At 55.0% G+C, this 18,627-nt stretch overlaps 1 protein-coding gene across 5 annotated transcripts in view; it reads right to left on the bottom strand.

The window, feature by feature from the left end:
* CACNA1E (calcium voltage-gated channel subunit alpha1 E) overlaps positions 1 to 12,322 on the bottom strand; it is a 134,784-nt gene extending 122,462 nt beyond the window's left edge. For 2 of the 5 annotated variants that reach the window (XM_039730263.1, XM_039730259.1), the window contains exon 1: positions 12,239 to 12,314. The gene's annotated coding sequence lies outside the window, so the exon portion shown is untranslated. Of the gene's footprint in view, positions 1 to 12,238 lie in introns of all 5 variants that reach the window. The other 3 variants (XR_005629963.1, XM_039730262.1, XM_039730258.1) reach the window with 3 other exon arrangements.
* Between the last annotated feature and the right edge of the window lie 6,305 nt (positions 12,323 to 18,627).

Genomic DNA, 18,627 nt, shown 5'->3' with positions numbered 1-18,627 from the left:
AATCGCTGGCACCGAGCCGTGACTGCCTTCCCTCCTTCTCCTCTCTGTGGCATTATTTCCTCTCTGCTGTTCCATCCCTCTGAAGAACGTTTCTCAGAATAATTCCTGCCACAGCAACCTTTCAGCCAGACAGCTGCTTTGTGGCACACTTAAGCACGGTGCAAATGAGCTCAAATTTAGGATGAGACTAATTTGTGGAGGAGAAGAGGGCAGGCACAGCCAGGAATAACAGCCTAGCCCCAACCTCCAAGCTCAGTGCTGCTCCAAGCTGGAGCCTGGGAAGGTCCAGCAGGAAAAGAGCAATGCACATCCCATTTCTTCTTTGTATAAGACCTGCATCAGTCCAACCCAGCATTCTCCACAGCCCTGGCTGAGCAGCCAGCCCAGGCACGGAGCTTTGCTCCGACCCAAGCTGACTGCTGCACTCATCAGCTCCATCTCCCTGCTGAAACGATGCCCCACAGTTCCTAATCCACCAGATCAATCCCAATTCAATCAGTTCCTAAATCCACCAGGGAACGGGCCCTTTTGCAGCAGCACGTGCCCTTGGAGCTTGGACTTCACCATGTTTGTGGTGCCTCTCACGCTGCGCTGGCTGCTCGCTGGTGGCCCCCCATCCATCCCTCTCCAGCTCTGGAGAGGCTCCAGACGAGGCTCCTCCACAGGCCACACACACACACACAGCTCTTTTTACACCAGGGGAGCTGCCATCTGGAACTTTTAGACATCTCCAGGATGGCGGAGGCCCGGCGGCGCGAGACTGCCGGCGCGTGCCGCCCGGCCTGCACGCACCACGGGGCTCTCCCCAGCCTGGCACTGCCCAGCTGGCACTGCCCAGCTGTCCAGCACGGCCCTGTGCTCCCCACCAACCCACAGTGGACACCAGCAGAGCCCACTGGCTTGCAGCCCCTGGGCAGGGCTATTTCTGGCAGCGTCACTCCCCCTCTCTCTCCTCTTGCCCACTCACTCCTTCCTAAATAGCTTCGCACTGCTGATTTTCCCCATGCCAGCCATGCACCGTCTGCCAGCAGGATTCAGAGCCCCAGCAGCACGTCTGAGCTGGGGAGAACCAAGCAATCATCCTTCGTGGCCCCCAGCCCCCACCTGCACAGCTCAAAGTGGCAGCAACCAAAATCCATCCCTCCCAGAAGGGACCGGGCTGACACATCCACCCTCCCCAGACTGGCACTGATACATGACTGCCATCCAACATTTTGGGTTTAAACCAGGTCGTTTTCTTGCTTTGAACCTTGTTTGTGTGTCAGCTGCCAACTGAAGCGCTTGTGAGGGCTCCAGTGTTCCTCCAGGCTCTGTGGATCTGCCTGGGGTACATCAAAACTCCGTCACAGCAGCACAGAACCACCATTTGGGAATACCACACTCGTGTGGTGCTGGGTTTTACACCCTTCCCTCTGCCTGAAACGGGCTGGACAGTCCCTAAGAACAGTCCCAAGCTGAAAACAGGGGGTGCTCAAAGCCTCTGAGCACCCAGAGGGGATCCCCCACCTCAGGGAGTCCCTGGCTCAGGGTCCACAGGGTCAGCACTGCAGCCAGGACCAGGCACCTCCAGAGAAACCAAGGCTTGCCCTGAAGCTGTGGCTGCCAGCACTGAGTTTATGGCCTCTCCAAGAGCTGCTCACAGGCTCTGTCACCCTCCACAGGCAATGCTCAGGTGGTCACCCCCCTGCAAGTGACACCCAGCTCATCACTGCACTGGGGCTCATGGAATGGTCAGACCCAATAAATGATTTGGGCTGGAAGGGACCTTAAAGATGATCTTGTTCCAGGCCCTGTGCCATGGGCAGGGACTCCAGGGTGCTCCTAGCCCTGTCCAGCCTGGCCTTGAACACTTCCAGGGATGGAGCAGCCATGGGTCCAGGCAAACAGGTGAAGGAAAGGGTCTGTCCTGGTCCTTCTTCCTGGGAGGGAACAACTCCAACATGCCAGCAGGGAGTTAGCAGGCCTTGTGTCCAGAACCTTGCTCTTCCCTCCTGCCCTGCTTGTGAATGCCCTGGAGCCCCTGGAAGTGTTCAAAGCCACTTTGAGCAACCTGGTGTCATGGAAGGTGTCCCCCCATGGCAGGGGTGCCAGACCAAGATGATCTCTAAGGTCCCTTCCAACCCAAACCATCCCAGAATTTATTGAGGAAGCGCCAAGTGGACACAAAGACATAAATCTGCCACATCTCCTCCCAAAACACCCTTGAGCCAAAGCACTGACACCTTCAAGCTAAAACCACTCCTCCACATGAGCCAGCCCATGACAGAGCAGATCCCTCACGTTTTTCCCACCTCCTACAGCCCCTCGGGAGGGATCCCCAGCCTTGCACACTCAGGCTGCACCTTGGCTCATTCCTACCACGCCCAGGTTTATTTTGCAGAGAAAACCTGGCCCCAGAAGCTCAGCAGGGAAGGTTTCCAGCACCAGGGAGTGCCCAAGGAAGGTGTGGAGCCACCTAAGATCTCCCCCAGCTGCCAGCATCCCTCCAGTGCTGGGAGGCACAAGACTCAACAAAGCCTTGGCACCTAAGGGACCCTTCTGGAGAAGCTTTTGGGAAGCAAGGATAATCCACAGTGGTTTAAGGCTCTTTGCAGGCACCTTGGACCTCCAGCAATCACCCAGAGCCTGGTGGGGATCCAGAGCAAGCCCAGGTACTCAGCTCACTTCCAAGGGTGTCCAGGAGCTGAGCCAACACCTCTGTCCAAGATCCCTTCACTTCCAGGCTTTGCTTTTCCCACGTGGAAAGCAAAGCACCACAGCACAGACCCCACCACACAGCCCAAACCCCAAACAAGCCTTGGCTGAGGGTGCTGCACACCCAGCAATGCATCTCTCAAAGAGGTTTGGGTGCTTTCCACATCCCACAGGAGCTGTAACACTGAGTGTTTCTAAAAATCTCAGCCTGCTGAGAGACGTGGAGCCCCGTGGATGCAGAGCCTGCTTGAAACGGCTAACGGATTGCATTTTTCCCAAGCTTGCTATTTCCATATGCCAGGAGGAAAAAAATAATAATAGAAAAAAAAAAAGCCCTAAATCAGAGCAGTGATAAATTTATAAAGCTGTTGTAGAAAAGGAAGGGAAAAAATAAAATCACCAAACCTGTAGTAGAAGCAGCCTCCCAGAAATTCCCCTGTGCTGCAAATGGCAAATTAAGTCAAAAGGAAGAGGAGGGGGAAAGCCACTTCCATAACAACATATTGTGGACAAAAGGACAGCAGCAACCACGGTCTGTCACTGCTGCCATCGAATTCAGCATTCACTGCAGCAGCTCCTTATTTAAGGAGTCAAACCTGCACTTTCACCCCAGGTCCAGCAGGGCATGGAAACACAGGCTGGCCCCACACTGCCTTGGGAGGGTAAGAGGCATGGGGCCACCAGGCTGTCACCTAATGGGACTTGGGGAGGAGTGGCAGGGATGGGAGCTCCCCCTAAACCCAGCAGAACTGGCCTGATTTCACCCTTGCTGCTGGGCTTCCCCCCGAGCCCCAGAGGCTGGTGCAGAGAGCTGGCACATCTCCTGTGCCAGGCGCCTGCTCTCACCCTGCACGGCAGGGAACGAGGGGCTCGACCCCTCATCCAGCCTGCACAGAGCCCCCCAGCACCCCCAGGGTCAGCTCTGCCCCAGCTGGAGGTCTGCCATCCAGGAAAGGCTCAGGCAGTGAGATTGCACTCCCAGCATGACCCAAGCTCAGCCCCCACGTCCCTCCATGGAGCTAAAAACTCGGTGCCACCTCAATCCACCACAGTGCACCCTGCAAACCTCGGGATGCTTTGGTTATTTATGGGGTCTGCAGGCAGGAAATCAGGGAAAATTCAGCTCGCTCGAGGGGAAAGGCTGGCCCAGCCCAAGGTGCTGTGCCATGGAGATGCAATCCTGGCTCAGAGCTGGAGGAACAGCAGTGCCTGGCAAGTCCCAAAGCAGCCCCAGCCACTGAGGCTTCAGGAAAACACACACCAAGCAAGCTGCTGATTTACTGAAGAGTCTAGAAAAGACGCATGATGTGGAAAAACATGAGTTTGGGGAGGAGATGAGAAATGCAGTTATTTGGCATTCACAAGAGGAACTAGAGGCAACAGCCCCCTCAACTGCACCAAGCATCGCTGAGAGGCCACCAGAGTAAAATGTTCCACAACCAAAATAGGGCTGGACCAGAAATCCCCCCAGCCCTCCCTCCTTGTGCCCAGTTTCAGAAAACAGACAGACCTGAAAAAGTTAATGCGAGAAGCCAAGAGTTCATACAAGAAGCTAAGAGTTAATACAAGAAGCCAAGAGTTAATACAAGAGCCAGTGTTTTCCAGCTATTTTTTTTTTAGGTGACAAACTAAAAGCCTCACACATTTCTATATCCCAGTGCAATGTTTACATTCCTCGGCTGAAGGGAGCAGCAGGATCAGCCCGGAGCCTGCAGCACTCAACCTTTGAATCCACAAAGCTACAGATCCGCTCCAGAACAAGGGGAGAAAAGGGATTAAAAAGCCAAACAAAGACATTTAATGCGGCCAGCGAGACCTTTTCAAGTCACCCACAGCCTCCAGCCCTTTGGACACACATTAAGCAGTCCAAGACAGATTTTCTATATCGTGCTGGGAACCATGCATGGCCCGAGGGAGGTGATTTGTCTTCTCCCCACAGTGCTGCACAGCCACAGCCACGCAGCCAGGGTGATTTGAGGGGTGCAGAAGGTGCCCCAAGGCACAAGAATCACACAGGCAGCGCCTCTCTCTGTGGCCACATCCACCCAGCCCAGCTTCAGAGGAGCCCCTAAAGCTGAGGCAGGGGATGGGGAGGTTATTCCCACCCCAACATGCCACTGTGAGTTAGCCCATCACACCTGGGCAGATGGAAACATTTCCCAGTGCAATCCCATACAGCAATAATAATAACAATGTGCTGCAAGACAGGGTGATCAATTCCTGGTGTAGGGTACTTGTGTTTTCCAACAGCAAGGATCCAATATCACCCAGAAGGGAGAGCTGTCAAGGCTCAGTACTTACTCTGTAGCTCCAGGAGCCACATTCCACTCATTTGCCAAGTCTGGTCTGTTTAATATAGAAAAAAACCCACTTGAATTATTAAAGGAACTGAGGAATAACAGAGGGCGATGAAAACACCTCTCCAATCTGATTTTTTTTCCAAGCATTTAAATCCTCGCTTTGACTCTGCTCCTGCTGCTGGGCACTTCATTCACAGAGGAAGCCTTTATTAGTAAAATACATATTTGAGCCATCACAGCAGCTTCAGCTTTTCTTTTCATCACCTCACCCCAGCTCATCCTGCAAAGAGCTGCACGGTGAGGAGAGCAGGGAAAAATGCATGCAAGAGCTTAACAAATTCAAAACAAAGAGAGCAGCCCTTGGGGAACAGAGCAGCATAATTAAAACATTAATTCAGGTTACAGCTTTTGCTCTGGGTGAGCTCCAGCCACCCAAAAATCCCAGCAAGGGACAGCGCCAGGTCAGAGCCCAGCTCTGAGGCTCAGCCACAGCCCCAGGCACAGCAAAGCCCTCTCCATCACCCCCTCTCCGAGGCAGAAGCTGAAAAACCACCTCCCTTCAGAGGGAATCGTAGGGAAAACAAGCTCCAGCTCTCAAGAAGCAAATTAAATACCTGGAATAACAAGTAGGAAATAGGTGACGGCTTCGAGGCTAATAAACGCTCTGAGCAGCACTAACTGCTCCCTGCATGAGCAACACAGCCAAAGTGACTAAAACAAAGTCATGACAGTCACAGGCGAGCCGAGGGAGATGTGGCAGCCACAGAGGGAGGTTTGGCAGGTGCCTGGAAGCAGGGCTGGAACAGGAGGCAGGCAGGCACACCGCAGCATCCCCGGCCACGCAGCGCGGGGACAAGGGAAACAGCACCCCAAAGGTCCAGACCCAGAGCCTGGACCACCCCAAAGGTCCAGACCCAGAGCCTGGACCACCCCAAAGGTCCAGACCCAGAGCCTGGACCACCCCAAAGGTCCAGACCCAGAGCCCAGACCATAACTCAGTGGGATAGGGGAAAAATCCTGCAGGAGAGTGAGGAATTCTCCCTGCAAGGTCTTTAATAGCACACACAGGTGCTGCCTGCCAGGGTGTGGGGTGGTAGCCAGGCACAGGGCAGGAGAGATCTGCTGGGGGCAAAAGTGCCAAGATGGGGGGACAAGAAAGGAAAAAAGTCATTTTGTCTGGTGGAAAGTGTCTACTCCAACACAGCAGACACACTTCACTTCAGTTTTGCTTTTTATGTCACATCCACCACAGGAAAAACAGCACCAGATTTAAAAGATGGCTTTCAAACCTGAAGCCTCCAAACCTTCAGCTTCCTATTGCATACACCATTAGATTTGGATGATTTTAAAACTTCTACCCTCTTCTCAACCTTTTTACTGGCTCTCATGATTTTGCCTGGTGCAAACCAGCCTCACACCACAGAAGCATTTCAGTTTCTACCAAACTGCTGCTTCCAAGGCTGTGGGGACATCCCTGTCCATGTGTGCTGGTTTTGCACCCTGGTCCAACAAACAGGATTCCCTGGATCACCCTGAGGAGATTATTTCCTCCCTCCTTGCTCAGCATCACTCCAACCCACAAAAAGGCATTTAAGGGCATTCCTCACCCCCTGTGACACTGCAAAGTGCTCCAAGACCCAGCAGCACTTCTGATGCTCCAGGATCTGCAGAGGGCATGGCCCTGGGACAGCTCCAGGGGTGACAGCTCCGGGACAAGAAGGGCTGGAAGGGGAAGGAGCCTCTCCCAGAGCTCAGGATGCAGGAGAGAGTTTCCAGGACAGCAGGCTGATGTACAGGATGCAAGGCTGGTGCCTTTCCAGCCTGGATCAGAAGCAGGCTGGAAGGAGAGGAAGGGGCTCCACAGACAGGTGTGAAGGTGAACCTGGATAAAGCAAAGCTCTCCTGGCAGGACCAGCTTCCCACAGCTCCAGACCAGCTGCCATCCAGCCCATTCCTGCTGCCTGTCCATCCCAACCAACCCTGGACACGGTGCAGCTGCTCCCAGGCAAGGAAAAGGGCTGGAAGGACAGGCAGGGACAGGCAGGGACACCAGCAACCCAGAGCAGCCTCCAAAGATGGAACAGGGAGGCAGCAGCACCACTGAGCACAGAGCAAGGAGGACCAAAAGAAAGGACAAGTAGAGAGGAAGGATCCATAAATCCCCACGCAGATGTGGAAGAGCCACGTGAGCAGAGGACGCTGGTGGAGCAGCAGCCACCACACAGTGGCACAGAGCAAGAGATCAACCCATTCCCCTCTTCCTCTTCCTCCTCCTCCTCCCAGGAATCCGGCACCCTGGAAAAACCTGCCCAGCCTTTGCATTCTGCAAACCTCAGCTCTAAAAATAACGCTGGGTGCAAGTGACACATTTCGCTGGGAGCCGGCGAGCGCAGCCCACGGAGCCAGACAGCAGGGACAGGTTTTGTAAACAGGGCTTTTTTAAGGTTTAGGGAACCAGAACCAAACACCCAAAGCCAGCGTTGGGTGGGGCAGAACTGAAGGAGGGACCCCATCACGGGGAAAAATCCCACAGGGGAAAGCAGGGAGGGGAAAACTCAAGGGCTGCCCCTGTTTCCCAACACGTCCCATCTGTCTCTGCTCACACCCGTAAGATTTTGGGATGGAATTTCTCACCCTGTATCACACCACAAGAAGGGTCCCAGCTTCAGCCATGCCCACAGCAACAATACTCCCCTCACAAGCTGCTTCCAGAGAGAAAATCTCCTATTTTTGAGGAAAGCAGAGGCTCAGGATGGCCAGACAGACAACCCCACTGCTGGGTGTGATCCTTCCCTGGCTGCTGCAGCCACTCACTCCCCAGGGGCCAGGATGAGAGGCAGAGCAGGAGGAAGAGTAGCCCAAAGTGTTGCTCAGTTAATCACAGTAATTAGCCACCATCTTGAGCGACTCCCATTCGGTACAGCCTGATTTGCTCAGGCACAGGCAGCACACGAGGTTTCAATTAAAACTCATCTCAAACCCGACGTGGAAGTACCACCCTGACCCACCACGGGGCTCATCCAGGACACGGGAACATGACTTCACATGAGCACAAGAAGTGCTCTTTTGCTTGAAGGGCCCAGTTTAATTAATTTTAAACCAGGTTATGATTTCCCAGCCCTGCTTGGGAAGCCTCAGCACCTTCTGCCTGCAGCTTGGACAAACAAGGCAAGGGGAATGCAAATGCTCTTGGCTGCACCAGGAAACTTCACAAAAATATTAGCCACAGCTTAATGAGCCCTCTCCAGGGATGTGCTGTCAGGGGTAAGGCTCAGGCCTGCCCACACCTCTGTGCTTTGAGGCACCTTTCCAGCTGGTTTGTGCTTATTTATAGGCAGCAGTCCTTGCAGAACCACGGGATCTGAGTCCCTTCTCCTGATAATTTTGAGTTTTCTGCTGCCTTTCCTTCAGAGATCAGGCTCAGACATCTCCAGTGCTGGTGGGCAGGGGCTGCACACCAGGAGTTTGGGGTGTTTTTAATGGGATCCTCCATTCCCTGCTCGTTAAGCGAGAGGAAATCTAATGTTTTGGCACTAAAGAAACAGAACAATAACCCAGAACCAGAGTGGGAAGCACAGATGCCTGTGGAAGGCAAACTGCAGAGCGGGTGTTTGGTGCCCGTGCTGGTTCCTTTAAACAACTGCCTGGAAAACCCAATACTGGATTTAAATCCACAGCAGGCAGCCTCTGAAGCAGGGAGCACAGATCCAAACAGATCTCTGCCAAAGAAGAGGAAGAACAACCCTTCTGAGCCAATAAACAGCACGATGGGAGGGTCGCCTTGACATGGGAATTTTGGGGGGAGAATCCCACCCCCCTCACTTTGCAGATGCCACATCCCAGCATCGCTGGGGAACTGTGCAACAATTGGTACCAGGGATCACCTGAGCCAACCTGCTGGCTGAGAGCAAAGCCAGGATGATGCCAGAAGTGCCAGAAAGGGAGAAAGCCCAAAGCCTTCACGCCAAGGCCCTGGGCTCCCGCCTGCCCTGATCATTCCTCAGCCTGACAGAGAGCTCAGCAGCCTCTCCCCAGGCACGAGGCCTCACGCCCGTGACTAATGGTATGTTTTGACATCCCTGAAATACTCCAGCACTTCATTTCAGCCGCAGGGAGCAGGAAGGAAGGAGGGGACCTGCTGGTGGGGAGCCGGCACCGGGAGGGGAGGATGGAAAGAGCTTTCGCAAGAGCAACAGGCAGGGAAAAAGCAAAGCAGCATGGAAAAGTCTCGGGAGATGGATGAGGGGCAGGCTGAGACCTGGAAGGCACCTGGGGAGCCTGACTGGTCTCCTCTGCTCCTTGGCTGTGCCTTCCCTGGAGCTCTGTGGTGCTGCAAGGCACTGGATTTATTTATCATCTCCTGCTAAACACACCGCTGGAGTGGGGACACAGGGATGCTCCACTAACCCCCAGCAAGCCTGTGGGTGGCTGGGGAGGGATGCAGGATGACTGGAATAACTGTCTGTGACCAGGGAGAGATGCAGGGTCCCTGGAATCCCTGTCTGAGGTTGGGAGGGATGCAGGGTCCCTGGAGTCCCTGTCCATGGCTGGGGAGGGATGCAGGGTCCCTGGAATCCCTGTCTGAGGCTGGGGAGGGATGCAGGGTCACTGGAATCCCTGCCCGTGGCTGGGGAGGGATGCAGGGTCACTGGAATCCCTGTCCATGGCTGGGGAGGGATGCAGGGTCCCTGGAATCCCTGTCCATGGCTGGGGAGGGATGCAGGGTCCCTGGAATCCCTGTCCCTGGCTGGCTCGCTGGAATCCCTGCCCGGGGAGGCAGGAAAAGGCAGCGTGTCCCCAGGCTGCTCCTTTGGACTGCCTCCAGCAGAGGCAGGAAGGTGACAGCCAGCGGCCCCCGGGGAGGTTAATTAGCGAGTCTCTTTTGAGTTCCAAGGCACCTCCGGCCCCGGGGGAGCGAGCGGAGCCAGGGCAGCCGAGAGCAGCGCCGGCACCAGCCGAGCTGGCCACCGCCATCTGCCAGCCACCAGAGGAGCAGCCGGAGCCAGGGGGGATCTGGCGCTTTTCCTGACAGCTCTTGCTCATCACCAGCTGCTCAGCCGGGGCTCAGGCAGCGCTGCTGCTCTCGGGGGCTGGGGAGAGCCCAGAGCAGGGGCTCTGCGTGGGGCTCCACACCACCGAGGCAGTGCCCGGAGAGGCAGAGGGGGAAAAGGGAGCGGTGATGGGAGAACCAACCCAAAGGCACCCCTGGCCTGAGGGAAATGAAGGCTGTTCCCTCGGGCTCAGAACAACACCAGAGTCACCCCAATCTGGCAAGCAGAGCACAAGAGTCACCCCCTGACTGCATCAGCCCAGTGTCCACCCATAAATGCAGCCACGAGCATCCTCGGTGGCACCACGGATCCAGGCAGCCACGGGATGCAGGAGTGAGCAGAAACTCCGGCTGCCATCACCAGAGTGCCGCTCACAGGAGTTTCCTTGGGTCACCGGGAGCCCGTCTGGCAGCAGCAGAGGTGCTGGGGGAGCGCCGGGGGGACCGGTTTCTCTTCTCAGCTGTCACTAAAGTCATCGGTGTGGCTGTGAGTGATTCACGGCAGTGCATGAAAAGCTGTGAGTCACACGCTGGATGCAGTGGGTGGGTGCATTGACTCAGCCACACCGGGGATGGGGCACGGGGGGCTGCAGCCTCACACGGCCCAGGGGACGGGGCTGCTGGCCGGGGTCACAGCACAGCTGTGGCCTCACACACATCCTCAGGGCCCCCTTAGTGCCCTCAGCAGTGTGGGTGAGCCAGAGCATCCAGCATCAGCCTGCCGCCTGCCCCAGAAAGGTGCCAGGGTGCCAAGGGCCGTGCCCTCACCCAGCCTCCACTGGCAAAAGGTTTGCACTGCCCTGCGTGGCAGCAGAGGAGGAGGAACCCCCCCAGGCACTCCAGGGGTGCAAATGCTTCCCAAACTACAGCGAACAAACTTTCCAGGTATTCCAGGAGCGCTGAGGAGCAAAGCAACTCTGCCAGGCAGCAGCAGAGAGCAGAGGGGAGCCCAGTGCCAGGGCCTGATGCCACCACCACCTGTATTCCTGTAGTGCCCATCCAGGGGAGCTCAGCCCACCTGCCTTGGGCAGAGGGGCTGCAGGAAACCCTCCCATTTGGTGGCACTCGGTGTCTCCCGTCACTCAGAGGCAGCAGCAGCCGAGGCTGGAGCGCCTCCCGTGCCGCCCTGCCTCCTCTGCCAGGGCAGACCGGGGCCAGCCCGGGGCATCCCCGCACCCGGGGCACGCTGAGCCCGCTGTGCAGCGCGGAGCGAGCCCCGAGATCCCCCGGGGGACATCTCGGGAGGTGTGACCCCGGGGACACGGCGCGGGGAGGGTGCGGGTGGCACCTGTCAGCCCGGGATGGCGGGGATGTGACATCCCTGGCCCCGCTCCAGCCGCTGGGGCCACGAGCACCCAAACACAACGCCAGAGGAGCTGGGAGAGCTGGAACAAGGCGGCAAACAAGCCCTGATTTAGGAGCCCGCTGGTTCACCACTGTCACCAGCGACACCCAGGCGCTCGGGAGCAGCACCTGACCCACAGAAAGCAGGGAATGAGGAGAGAGAGGCACAGGGAGGGAACAGGAGACAGAGCCCTGGTGCCGAGGGCAGGCAGAGGAGAGGAGCAGAGAGATCCCGCACATCTGGGGAGCCCTGGGCTGGAGCCGGAGCAGCCCTGAGCATCCCAGCCAGGGCTCCCAGGGCACCCGAGGCAGGGGGGCAGAGGGGTGACACCCCAATGCGGCTTCACCCGCTGGGGCATGCACTAACACACGATCCCTCCCGAGGGTGGCGGGTCCCCCGGGACCCCCAGCCCCCCAGAGCACCCCGAGCAGGGAGCCGAGCCTCCCTCAGTACAAACTTTGCCAGAGCCGATCCCCGCGCCTCAAAAACCTCGGGAACGGGAAAAACAGGGAGCCGGGCCCCAAACTTGGGGTGTCGTCCCAAAGCCCTGCCGGAGCCCCGGAGGTCGCGGCGGAACCCACCTGTGGCCGCTGCCTGCCGCCGGCTCCTTCCCCCGCGCATCCCGGAGAGCGGAGACAGGAGGGAGGGGAGGAGGTGTCCGCCGGGAATCGCTCAGAGAGAGGAGGAGGAGGAGGAGGATGGAGGATGGAGACAGCCCCAGCTGGCGGCTCCCGACCGTCCCCAACAGGTAGCAGCGAGCGGGGGGGGGACACACGCGATGTCCCCGCGGACTTTGGCAGAGCGAGCGGGAGCTGGCCCAGGGCCACCATCCCGCTGGGCATGGCTTACCTGGGCACGGAGGCATGGATCCGACCGGGGGTTGTTCCAGAGGCATGGTTTGTAATGGGAAAGGGAGGGAAAGAGCCGTGGGGAAGGCTGTGTTCTTTTTTTTTTGTCTGAAAAAAAAAAAAAAGGAAGAAAATAGAGACAGTTAAAATCTGTCTCCTGCCCACACAGTGAAAAAGAAATTTCTGACAATCGGAGGAAGGGAACTCGCACGTAAACCAGAGGGGGCAGACGGGGGATAACAAAGGAGGGCAGGAGCCGAGACAACACACGGCGGCAACTGTCCGGGCACACAGCCCCTGGCACAGCCCCGGGGCAAGGACGGGGCACACAGCCTCCCCTCTGCCCAGCCAGGCTCAGCACGGCCCGGCAGCAGCGCCCCCAAACCTGGCAGGGGCCCCCCACTGCCCCCCAATCCCTCCTCCTCCTCCTCCTCCTCTGTCACCGGGGCATGGTGACCGTGACACCCAGCCAAAAGAAGGGCAGCTGTGGGGACAAGGGACACGGATGCGTGTCCCCCACCCCGCTCCCGATGGGCCAGGAATCGCTGCCGGGAAGGGGCTGTGCATTCCAGGCTCCCTCTTCAACCCCATCTGCTGAGGTGCATCTCCTCTCCTTCTGCTTGGGCTCTGCTTGCCTTTCCCAGGCTGGGCTGGAGGTGACACAGCCGCTCCGTGTCACTCCAGGAGCCCCCAGCACTGCCACAGATTTCTTCTATTCCCCCTGGCCCAGCTCAGTACCAGCCCAGCTGCTGGGCACGGCAGCCCCCAAAATCTCACCGCTCCTCTGGGAGACCACAGCCTGCAGGCTCCTTTGGGTGGCCCACAGCACCCTGTCCCTTTGCCTGGGCTTTTTCCTCCCACCACACTGCAAAGTATCCCAGGAAACCTGCGTGCCTTGGCAACACCCAGCAGCATCCTGGGCTTTTAAGCTTCCAGGGCTGGCCCCAAAGCTGCCCCTGAGCCTGGGCAGGTGCTGCTCCGTGGCACACACCCCAGGGCTGGGACAGCACTTCTGTTCCCTGTGCCTTGCCAGGACACCGTGTGGCTCTGCAGCATCTCTGCCACCCCCTGACAGGCACACTGTGCCACCCAGCCTGGCTGCTGTCTCTTTAAAGCCTTCACCCCCAAATCTGAACGAGGAGAATCCTGGAGACGAGTGCTTCATCTAAACATCCAGCACTCCCTTCGTTCATTCATTCATGCTCCTGCCAGCACCTCGGGGAGGAAAACCTACATGTTCCCATTCTCCTTGGGATGGATAGAAATCCCTCAAACAGCTCCCAGGACCCTGCACACCAAAATCCAGCCCGAGCAAGGCCATTCTGGCACATACAGAAGGGTGCAAATGCTGCCACAGGGTCCACTCCTGTCAGTAATCCTCCCACGAGCTGGCACTGGTGGGATGAGAACATTCCCAGTTAGAGGGCATCCCTCCAGCTCCCCGGAGCAGGGGCTTTGCCACCATCTCACACGCAGCCCTGCCTGCACGCTGCTCCCAAACCCTGCTTTCCGTGGCCTCTCTGAGCTGGGACTCACGCAGGTGGGAGCCAGCTCGAAGGCTCCAAGAGCACAAGGCCAGGGTGTGTTTATTTAAATACACACGTGCTGTTCCTCGGGGAGCCTGCCTTGCATTCAGATGTCTCCATGGTTACCTGCTCACGGTGGGAGCTGGGGGTGATTGGGCTCTGGGCAGTTCACCATCCAGCGCCCGTCTCCCTGTCCCCCTTCCCTTCTCCCGCTGCTCCCAGCTCCAGCGGGAGGAGAAGCCAGGTTCTCCCCAGGAACTCGTTACGTGAATAATTCTGCCGGCTCCGTGGATGACTGAGCACGAATGCAGATGAGCTTCCTCATCCCGAAAGAAAAGACACTCCTGATCAGCGCCGAGACAAAGCTGAGCATCTCCTCCCACCAGCCGGAGCCAGACAGGAGTGAAATGTGGAGCGACAGCACCGGGAGCAGCACCGACATCCCAGCGCCGAGCTGCTGCCGTCCCTGGGGGGAGCAGCGGCACTCCCGGGGAGCTGCAGGAGCCTCCCTCAGGGGAGAGCCCAAGGAAAAGAGCAAAAAAAATGCAGGGCTGCAAAGCCCAGCTAGGCTGGAATGAGCGTTTGTACATCCAGGGGTGTCTGAGGTTCCTGGAAGAACCTGCAGGCTGTTGTCCAAAGCACTTGGACCTGATCTGTTGTACTTCTGACACTGATCCATGGGCTCTGCTGACCCTTTATCCCCACCCAGCAGCACTGTGCAGAGCAACCTCAAGGACCTAACCAAGGTTCTAACCCACAGCACAAAACCCTAACTGGTTTTCCTCCTCCTCCTCCTCCTCCCCACACCTACAGCCACAATCATTCCAGGTGCACACTAACAGGGGGCAGCTCAGAGGGCAGCAAAACGCAACTTTCCAGGGGAAAAATTGGCCTGGAAGAATCGGATTTGTCTAGTCTGGGAATCAGAAGAGATTTGGTAGCAGTCTTCAATTATGTAGAGTGTTGCTGTGAAGGCTGTGGGAATAAATTGTTCTGCATCCCCACAGGGAACAGGACGAGGCTGTAAATTGTAGATTAGACTAAAATAAAAAAAAAAAAAAACACCTCAGTGGCAAGGATTATTTAAGCTGTGGGATAGACAACAGGGAAGCTGCTGGGATTTGAGAGCAGGGGAGACAAACACCAGTGAGGTGGGCTGGAGGAAGGGACCCCCATGCAAGGTCTGCTCTTGCCCAGGCATTGCAGCACTCAGTGCCTACTTCAAGCTGACTTTTCGCTGCTTTCTGCCAAGCAGGAGTGGACCAACAGCTTTTTTGGGGGTGATGCCCCCACCTTCTGCAGTGCCCATGCTCTCTGTCCATGCCTAGGACCCACAGCACATCAGGGAACACCACTCAGGGAGCTCCTTCCCTCCCAGGGAAGCTGCAGCAGGATGGCATCACCCCCCCTCCACTTCCCAGCAGGAATCAGTGGTGGGGTCCATCTCCTCACCCTCTCTGGGGCCATCAGGACCTGTAAAGTTGACCAGTCTGGATCAGAAACTTGTGCCTCTTTTGAGTACCACACTCATGCCTTTCAAGCTGATCTGTGTGGTTTTTCTACCAAATAAACCTTGGGGATTTTAAACAGAGCTAAAGAGACAAGAGGTGAAGCCCAGGGCCAGCCGAAAGCATCTTTAAATACAAAGAAGCCCAGTGTATTCAGCAAAACCTCCAGCCCAAATTGCCTGCTGCTCCCATCAGGTGCTGGGAGCAGGAGAGACCCAGATAACCACAGATTTCCATCAGGAGCAAGTCCTGCTGCCCTGGAGAGAGGAAGCTGCAATTGCCACAGGGAAGGGAAATTGGGCAAGGGGTGCTGTGTGCCTTCCACAGCTGGCAAATCCTCAGAATTCTACTTTGGGGTGAAAAAAGCACTTTCTAGTAAATGCCACACGCTCACACTAAGGTTTGTTCCCAAGCAGCTGCCTGTGCCAAACTACAGAGTTCTGTTTAACAACAGGAGAGCCCATGGAGCTTGAAACATCTTTAATAATATTTACTCTCTCGCAATAATATCAACGTTAACAAGGCCAGAGGAGGAAAAAAAAACATCGTTCTACATCTCAGGATGTTTATGTAAAGTGAGACTAAACTTTCCTGAAGTAGGAACTTTTCCAAAACCAGAAAATCGTCCCTGGAAAATTAAAAAAAAGAAAAAATAAAACTTTTCAGTAATAAATTTATGAGATGAGGTTGCAAAAAAAAAATACCAGAGTGCTGTGGGAGACAGACAAAAACATGGATACTTCTCTTTTGGGATCTTACTTCTGGGCAGCTGAATCACAAGGAAGCTGCATCCTGAATGGGATGATCCAGAAGCACTAAACTTGTCTGAAAAAACCTCCTAAAAATCTCATTTACCCATCAGCTACTGCAAGAAAAATATCAGCAAATAAAAATATCAGCAAATTTCCCCCTAAATGCTCTGGGTGAATTTTGTCACCTGGGTTATGACCAAACAGGCAGCAGCTGCAGCCTGTCACTGAGACCTGAGCACAAAGGAGAAGCCTTTGCCCTGCCTGCTGCTCCACCTCAGACCCTCAGTTTATTTCCATTTCTGAAACAAGTGCTGTTCTCCACTTCCCAGATCCCACCTTTCAGCTGGAGCACAGATTTTCCTGGCACTCGTTCTGCTTCGCTACCCATCCTCCTGTGTTTAAAATGTCTGTGCCATGTGGGAAGCACACAGGGACCTGTGCTCTTCCCCTGCTCCTCTGCACCTGCAGGTGCCTGCATTTCAGCACAGAGGCATTTTTATCCACTTCCCCACCCTCCCCATCCCTGCCTGGGCTGTTTGACTCAAATCTGAGCCATTTCTCAGGGTCTGTCTCACAGCCCAGTCAACACAGAGGAAACGGGTGCCAAAAACCCATTTCTTTCTGATCTGATTGTTTGTTTTCCTGCCTTTCCAGTTTGGGATTTTTGACAGGGAGCCATGTGAAACCAACTGCTCATTGTTTACTGGGAAGCCTGCGGCAGCGTTTTAGTCATTTCGCTCGCCAGAGGACCCGAGGAGATGATGGAAAGTCAATTAGCTCCCTGCAAAAACCTCTTTGGCAAAGCTCTTTGGTGTCCACACACACTGAAAGTCCAACCCAAACGAGTGGCCAGGCAGGACCAGGGCAAAGCTGCTGCCCAGTTTCCTCCTCCCCTGCTCCTTGTCCAGGGCTGATCCAGAGGGTTTGGAGAGAGGCACAGCAGGGCAAATCCTGTCTCTTTAAAACCTTCATCCCTAAATCTGAATGAGGAGAATCTTTGAGATGAGTGCTTTGTCTAAACATCTCACCCAGCACTCCCTTTCTTCATTCATTCATGCTCCAGCATCTTCCCAGCTCCTCCAAAAAGCTCCTCGTGCTCAGGCAGGATGGGCAGGACCTCACCCCAAAGCTCTGGTGGCAATCCAAGAGTCAGGTCCAGCCAGCCCCTCCCTGAGACAGCCCAGACACACCACCAGGTACCTTGGCTGCGTGACACTTCTCCCCACAAACCCTCAGCAGTCTTTCTTTGATTCTGCTCCAAGGCAACTTCTCAGCATCCTCCTGACTGTGAAGCAGAACAGGGTGTTATCCCAAGAGAATAAATAAAACCAGTAGATTTAAAATAGGTGTATTTTTAACATGTTCCTTGGCACCTGCTGGCAGCTCCTCCCCAACCCCAGGGCTCAGCCAGGTGGTTTTAAGCCAGGCTTTGATGGATTTTTCAAAGCCCCTACTCCTCTCCAGCCACTCTTTTCCACCCAAGTAGTGCAACAGAGTGCTCCAGATTCCCAAACAGCCAACAGCAGCAGCATTTTGTCCTCTTCAGCTCGTCCACCCAGCTGCAGACCTCACCAGCAGCTTTGTTGTGTTTCACATTATTAAAATATTAGTGAATTACTAAAAATATTTTTAACGAGCACAGCTTAGGGCTGGGTCCCAAATGGTTCCAGAAACAAACATCTTGTAATGCTCCTGCACTTACAGTAACACTGAAATGGACCAGCAAATGTTTTACTCACTGCAAGTTCTGATTTCATTCCTATCCAAGTCAAGCAGAGCTCCAAAATCACTGCTTTTGTCTATTATATTTGGGATGCTATCAGCTGTATGCCCTTCCCTCATAAAACATTTACCTTCACCAGATGAAGAGAGGGTTCAGCACTCCAGCTGCAGTAGGCAGCCAGTTTGTCACAATCTGTTCTAAAGACTCCAAAAAAAGTCAACATTTAACAGTTTTGCCTTTTCCATGCTGTTTGTAGATGCCAGAGGATGAACAGGGCCTTTTGAGAGCCCTGTCAAGAGCAGCACAGAAATCCTGCAGGCTGCCAGTGGGAAAAATATTTTAAAGGTAAGAAAAAACTTTTAGAAAGTTGAAAAAGTAAGTTTTAGAAACACAAAGAGTAGCAAAACATAGAATTAGTTGTAACTGTAAAGTTTGGAGGTAGAAAAAGTTATAATAGCACAGCAAGCAAATATATGAAACAATAGTTTGAGTTTTAAGCTAAGATAGACCTTAAGACTACAGAAAAATCTGCCTGGCAAGATAGTAGAAAGTTTTAAGGTTAAAATGGAGAATTGTGTATTGTTAACAGAGAGCAGACGAGCAAGCCTTGTGTGAAGCAGGTGTATGTGTGCTTTTAGTGACTGGCTAGAACAATTGTCTGCAAGCTTTAGCAATGTGCTGTTGGCTGGAAAGTTTTTAAAATCCTCTGTAACAAAGAAATCTTCGGCTGCTTCTGACAAAACATGAGCTGATATATCTTTCAATTGTCTCAACCGTGTCATGAGGCTGAGACTGCAATAAAATTCCAGAAAAGTATCCCAGCAGCCCTGTCCCAGCTGGGCAATCTGCCTTCATCTCCCCCATCTTCTCCAGCCTGGCCT

The sequence above is a fragment of the Passer montanus genome, unplaced genomic scaffold (genome assembly GCF_014805655.1).
Source record: "Passer montanus isolate IOZ18808 unplaced genomic scaffold, ASM1480565v1 scaffold71, whole genome shotgun sequence".
Lineage (NCBI taxonomy): Eukaryota > Metazoa > Chordata > Aves > Passeriformes > Passeridae > Passer > Passer montanus.
The sequence above is the reverse complement of the archived record's forward strand: the minus strand, read 5'-3'. Positions and strand labels throughout refer to the sequence as shown.